This window comes from Gadus macrocephalus, chromosome 19 (genome assembly GCF_031168955.1).
Source record: "Gadus macrocephalus chromosome 19, ASM3116895v1".
Classification (NCBI taxonomy): Eukaryota; Metazoa; Chordata; class Actinopteri; order Gadiformes; family Gadidae; genus Gadus; species Gadus macrocephalus.
In genome coordinates, this window is record NC_082400.1 from 13,191,575 (window position 1) to 13,198,931 (window position 7,357).

Here is a 7,357-nt window from a genome sequence, read left to right on the forward strand (position 1 = left end):
GCTTAGCAACCGAGAACGCTGGGGTTGAGAAGTTACCGGACAACTTGCGGAGTAATACGACAGAAAAATAAAATAAAATCCACTTTCCTTGACAGCGGTCATTATATGCTTAGCAACGTTGAATTTAAAAAATGTATTCACCACCGGAAGTTGTGAAGGCTCATGCAAGTGAACGGAGCATTCAACAGCTTTGAGAAGAGCCGTGCAATAAATAACGATAGTCCCATTCATTATATGATTTTCTACGTCATGACGACTATTCGACTATTCGGCGATCGTTGCACATCCCTAGTGCTGAACACATTAGATATAATCCATCATGATCTGACAGGTTAACTTGCATCAAGTGTGTTATGTACAACACTGACCTATGCAGGAGATGGCGGCAGTACATCACAGAAGAGAGCCGCAGTCTAACTGTAAGATGGAGGAGAGGGCATACAATGGAGGGGTGGGGCGGGTTTCTGCACTTGAAGCAAGAATGCAAAAAACCTGCAGACGCACGAGAGCGCGAATGCCAGTGAGGGTGTTGCTCAGAGATTGGCCAATGAGAGGGCGAATTCCAGTTTGTGTGTTGCTGAGAGATTGGTCAATATCTCAGGCTGGTTGATGATTGGTCGACGCAGAGCTGGGTACAGCCATTCCCGCAAAAAACGTGAATGGTTGTATTTGTCAATGAAATGTAATGAACAGCCGAGCCTTTAGCTGAACCTTAGCTCTCCCTGCCGGACTAGTGGGTCATGTTTAGTCATGGATCATTGTCGGGAATTTCCTCACCATCTGCACATTCTGGATGATGTAGCATGATGCAGCGTAAACAGCCTGCCATTAATCAGCGCCGTGAATAGCCGGGCCACTCTGCAGATTTCGGCGGAGTGTGTGTAGCCTAATTCCGAGTTAAGCGGTCGACGTCATCCATCATCTGCTTATTTCTGTTGCCAATTAGCCGCCTTGCGATTCCGCGACAGCTGTCACGGCGGCGCGGCCAACTGCAGTCGGCCTCGGCCAATGAGAGGCTTAATGAGGGTGTACAGGGGGCGGGACGTCAGCGGGGGAGGAGGCCTGCGATTGGTCGTCCCTCGTCGATACGGGAACACCGGCAGGCACGTCGTCGGGGTGAACCGAGGCCGCCGTAAAAAAAAAAACGCAGCGCACGCCGCCGCGTTGACCTTGAGACACGCTCGCGGCCGCGAGCGACCTCGCTCCGCCGCTCTGGTCCGAGAAAGCACCTCGGACCAAAACAAACTCTAATCATTATTAATACGTTCCTCCCAAAAGGCCAGGCCTGGTTCTGAAGTGTTAATCAGTATAAAGCGCGTCCGCCAACTAAAGAAGTGCGGCGGTCTGATGAGAATATATTACGCAGGGGCAGGTAGTCTATTATTTAGGGTGGTCCCTCCGCACCCGGCCCAAAGGTTGAGCGTTTGAACCCCAGTGTCCGCAGTCTCTTCATTGCCCTGGAGCAGGATGCACTGACCCCCTTCCACCCCCCCTCTTGATGGCGTGGGTCTGGATGCACGGCCCGGGGGCTTCGGAGGAGAGCAGCTCTGATAAAGGGGACGGTTTGTTCCGACGTCGTCCACCCTGGAGGATCTTAAGACGAGCCTTCTGCGTCTCCGACCTCGCCGTTTTGTATCCTTGGCACGCGTCGCCGTCATCTGAGCGTTATCAAACACAGCGAGAGGTGTGATCGCTCTCCGAACCGCTTCCTGGGTCCGTCCTCCCCCGGCGTCCATGTTCTTGTCAAGGAAGCTGCCATCCCTCAACAGGGCCGCCTGAGATACAGCGAGCAGGGTGTGTGTGTGTGTGTGTGTGTGTGTGTGTGTGTGTGTGTGTGTGTGTGTGTGTGTGTGGTATACAGTGAGCAGAGGAAGGGGAGAACTATCTGAAGTTAAAATCGACAAACAAACGACGGAGCCAAGCAGCGAATCTGAATGAACGAGTACATGATAAACAAATGTCAGCTTTGATTAATATTCCCGTCGCGTTTGTTCACGCATTTCCCTGTTTTTTTTGCGTTTGACACTCGCCGCTGTATCCCACCCAGGGATCAGATACTCAGCCGATTCACATACCGGCCATCAATCATTCTAATGGAATTATTCGTCGTAGATAAAACGCCGTGCATCACGACGCGACCGCTGAGAGGGGATGGCTTCACATCTAACGTCTGAGCGCACACATGATGGGCGCACAACCACAAACATGCACACACGACATGATAAACACACACACGACGCAAAGGCATACATGACTCGAACACGCAACACAAAAACACGACGCAAAAAACACACAAATACAGACACAGGACTCGAACACGCGCACACACACACACACATGACACATACATGCACACATGACACACACACAAACGTGACATGAACAAGCACACGACACAAAACGCACACTCACGCACGTACACACACACACCTGACATAAATGACACAACACGCACATACAGCAAGGCTGTGTCCAGGGGCCGGTTGCCACGGCAGCGACGGCTGTTTACTCGCCGGACGTTCTGCTAATTATCTTAACGACACAAGTAATTAGACCTTGCATCAAAGGGCTTTGCCGTGAGCACTTCCGGACACACACACACACACACACACACACACACACACACACACACACACACACACACACACACACACACACACACACACACACACACACACACACACACACACACACACACACACACACACACACACACTGAATCATGACAATCATGGATAATTAGACCGCCCCCCCCTCGCATGGGGAAAAAAGAGACTGAGACAGAGACAGAGAGACAGAGGGAGAGAGAATAACTAACCTATGAACTAGGACATCAGATAGATTGCACAAGTATCACACAGACAGAAGACAGATTTTGAAAACAAAAACGGCATCCACAAACTGCCATACCTGTTCAGAGAAACACGACGTGATGAGCGGCTGTAGGATGTCTGACCCCGGCTTGCAGACGAGGACAACAAAACCAACGTGTGTCATGGCACTACAGTGACTTTGTGTACTGCTTGTGTGTTATTCAATCAGGCGTGTGCTTTGGCCCTGTGCATGCATGTTTCCAATACCGATAACGCCCAAGGAATCGACCCGTGAAGGACAACGGGTGAGATAAGAGAGCGAGAGAGCGAGAGCGAGAAGTCAATCCAACACTGCACCATGAGTAACACAGAAACACCTCCAGTTATGAGAAGATGGGTGTGGGGGGGTTGCTAATGGATTGCTGATTAATTACATGTCCTGCACCCCGCCACACACACACACACACACACACACACACACACACACACACACACACACACACACACACACACACACACACACACACACACACACACACACACACACACACACACACACACACACACACACACACACACACACACACACACACACACACACACACACACACACGGGTCTCCTGTAGCCCAACACCTGGTTCTTCAAACCAGATGAGCTTGGGTCCAGTCCCGACCCCTTGGTGAAGATCTGGCCCAGCGACAGTTCAGGGCAGAGTCAACGACACGCTAACCATCGGAAGAGATCGGTAAAGGCTCTCACAGGTCATTTGATGACTCGCACACGCAAGCACAACACGCGACATCAACACGCACACACGACAGGCTAACAGCTAACCAACGATTCCTGATCTCTGCGCGATTTTTTTAACACTCCACCAGCGATTCGTTAACACCTAAAAAGCCATTTGTTGACGATCTAAGCAGCTATTCGTTAACAGCTAAAAAGCTTTAGGTTAACGATCTAACAAGCCTTTCTTTATTTCTAAAAAGCTATTTGTTAACGATCTAACCCGCGATTTGTTAACAGCTTACCGATGATACATTAACAGCTGACAATCGGTTTAAAATCAAACCAGCGGTTTGTTAACGACCTCGGCCAACGACTCATCACGGAACACAATCAGCGAGGTGGTCCCACCAGCAAGTAGTTAACAAACCAACCAGTGATTAATTATCTAACCCAGCGATAGATTAACAATCTCACAGCGTTTCTCCGGGAAACACACACACAAAACTGCAGACCACATTTACATGAATTTACTGCACTCAAATTCCTTTGAAGTTGTTTGTTTTTCTCACCTTGGAATAAAGAAAAAAAAGAAAAAAAGCCCTGTCTCTGTGGGGAAGTAAACACACGACATAAATATGCAGATCAACACAGAGGTCCCGCTAACGCTACCAACATGGCCGCCCGAGGGCCCGTACGCCTCCCAGGACGAACGAGAGAGAGAGAGAGAGAGAGAGAGAGAGAGAGATTCATATTTGTACCATTGTGCGTGCTGTCAAGTTTAATGTGGAAGACAGATACAGAGGTCAGATCAGGTGGTTTCCCGTGTACTTTTCTTTAAACTTCACTCACACTCACACACACAGTCCCCCTGAGTGTGTTTTTCTACCGTTGTTAAAATGCATCATAGCTCCCATGGCGTGCGAGAACAAACAGCGTTAGTCAGCTGCTGTACATGTGACGGGGATCTGGAGGTACTTCTGAAATATTCCAAGCAACAGAACCCGTCTAAACCCTGTATGGGTGTGTGTTTACCAGCCACCCAAAGCCCTGCTCTGGAGCTGGGGAATCTGGTTGCCATGGATTTTCCTACCACGGAAAACATGCCAAAGTCTGAGCGCAGAAATACCAGAAATACCAAAAATGTCGGAGGGGGAGGAAGTTTTGGAGGAGATAGATTCTGCGTCTGGCAGAAATGTGCTAATCAGGAAGTGGGGGATTTTGACGCGGTGTCAAAACACGCTGTCACCAAATCCTTGTAGCAGCAGGTTGTAATGATGATCGTACTCATGAATACGCAGAGGCAGGGTGGGTGTGTGTGTGTGTGTGTGTGTGTGTGTGTGTGTGTGTGTGTGTGTGTGTGTGTGTGTGTGTGTGTGTGTGTGTGTGTGTGTGTGTGTGTGTGTATCAGCCTGTATACGTGTGTGTGTGTTTAGAAGTGTGCGTGTTTAGAAGTGTGCATTTGCTGTGTGTGTGGGTTTGTGTGCGTGTGTGTATCAATGTTGTACACGTATGCGTGTGAAACTACACATGACAGGTAAAATAGCAGAGCTTTCCATAGGAGCGCTTGTTTACGTGAACAAACCCTCACAATCTCCCCTTCACCGCAGAGCACTCTCGGGGTCCTACCTGGGAGCCAGGGGGTCCTTAACCTGCCGACTGTGGCGGTGCCGGGGGCCCGAGTGCGTCTCCCCGCGGCTCCGCCACTCAGTGAAGTCCTCATCACGACACTGATGAGGGAAGAGTGATCTTCACGCTTGACTCCTCTCTCTCTCTCTGGCTCGACCAGCGCTCACCTCGACGCCCAATTAGTCGCTAGTGAAGAGAGACAGAAGGAGGAGAGGAGAGATTGAAACAAACGACAAGACCGCAGAAAATCCCCCTTGTGTGCGACTGACTCTAAGTATGTGTGTTTGTGTGTGTCTAAGTGTGCGTGTGTGTGTGTGTCTAACTCTGTTTGTTTGTATAGTTGTTGTTGTGTAGGACGAGTTCAACTTTCCACGCAGTGAGTTGGAGCGCAGGTAGTTTGTGCTTAAGTATTTTTGTGTGAGTGGTGTGTTTATCTAGTTTGTTTACCTCTGTTTTTTATACTGTGTGTGTGTGTGTGTGTGTGTGTGTGTGTGTGTGTGTGTGTGTGTGTCTCTCTCTCCATCGGATCCATTAGCGCTGGTAAACCTCTCCCCTACGCCTCATAACCACATCTCAGAGTCCTCTAGACATGTTTGCTAAAAAGATAGGGCTAGATTTTTTGGTTCCTTTAATAAACCAGCCAAATGCTGAAGAAAACTTACTTTTCCTTCATACACCTCCGTATGTCCCTGCTCACTTCGTCACTGTCGGAGCGACGTGGAACTTAATTGACGAGAGAATTAAAAGGGCTGATCTTCTCCTCTGTTTGGGCCAATTACGAGTAGCAAACAGCCGACACAGCAGGCTGTGATACCATTACTTCAACAATGTTTTCCAATTGATTTGATGACTGTTAGAAGCGTTAATATTATGTTAATATTATGTAGTTATACCGAGTGGGGACGATCGATTCGTACCTGATTATGTCCAGGCGAGACCCGTCGAGACTAGGGAGGTGTCACCGTGGAACAACAGCGCCCCTCGGTGGACAGGAGAGGAACAGCGCAACCCTGTGGACAGGAGAACAGATTCCCCCTGTGGACAGCATAGTAACAGCTACCCCCGGGGAACAGAACAGCGCCCCCCGTGGACAGGAGAGGAACAACATCCCCCCCCCCCCCCCCTCCAGGACACCTACAGCGCCATTAAACAGTACCATTTATAATGAAATATTTTTTCTACAAAAATAACTTTGATATAAAGTGTTAACTATTTATAACCCCTACTTAGTCTTGATAAAAGGTATGAGGTATAATTATTAATATTCCTTCATTGTTTTTGTTATGGCATTTTTGTTTGTCTGTTGTAGATACATAATCAAAACAAAAGTTCTAACCTTTTTGTCACTTGTCTTTTTAATGAACTTCATTAACATATCTCCCCTTGTGTTGTCTATTGTAAATTATTTTCTAATAATGAAACCTTTTAAGCATTTGGTATATGTAAATTATCACTAACAGTTTGACTAGCATGCTAACTTATTAATTTGTTTGATTAAAACAAGAGTCTGGTAATATTTGAACTCAGTTGAGTGTTTGTTTTGATTTTATTTCGTTTCGTTTGACAAAAGAAACAGTCCCGGCAATACTGTATGACTTGATACTTAAAATAAAAACACGACAGTATAATATATAAAACAAATCGGAGCAGAAGTATCGAAGGCTACCCAGGAAAACAGTCCAATAGCATGAAATCAACCAAACGAAAATAAACAAAACGTCAAAAAGGAAAAGTTAGAAAAATGTATTTAAAAAAGAAGGCAACTGAAAGAATGTTAACAGAAAATGTCCTCTTCAGCCACAATCAACTCTCACACCATTCTCCCAGTATAAAGTAATGTTTCAAATACTTTACAATAACTTAGCACAGGCACATCGCTCTAAAAGCTACAGCAGGAATCCAATAACAGTCAAAGTGTTGTACGTAAAAAATACATTTTGTCTTTTTCGTAAGGTTTTTCTTTTCTCTCTCCAAACAATAAAATGGCACACAAGGAAAATAACAAAGTATAGAAAATAAAATAAAATCTGGGCAGCAACTTTTTTGGTTTTGGTTTTTCGCGTTCTGATCGCACATTAGTCCTTTTAGTATGAGCATTACAGACGTACATATATATTCAATCATATAAATATGTATGAACAAAAATATACTAAAACTATTTTTGTTCCGATTACAAAAAAGATTAATG

General features: G+C 46.7%; 1 long non-coding RNA gene across 1 annotated transcript; it reads right to left on the reverse strand.

Moving 5' to 3' along the window:
* Positions 1 to 4,853: 4,853 nt before the first annotated feature.
* LOC132447281 (uncharacterized) lies at positions 4,854 to 6,262 on the reverse strand. The gene is made up of 2 exons (XR_009523064.1): positions 5,832 to 6,262; positions 4,854 to 5,355 (listed from the first exon to the last, which is right to left on the reverse strand). It is a non-coding gene; the product is annotated as an uncharacterized LOC132447281 (long non-coding RNA).
* Between the last annotated feature and the right edge of the window lie 1,095 nt (positions 6,263 to 7,357).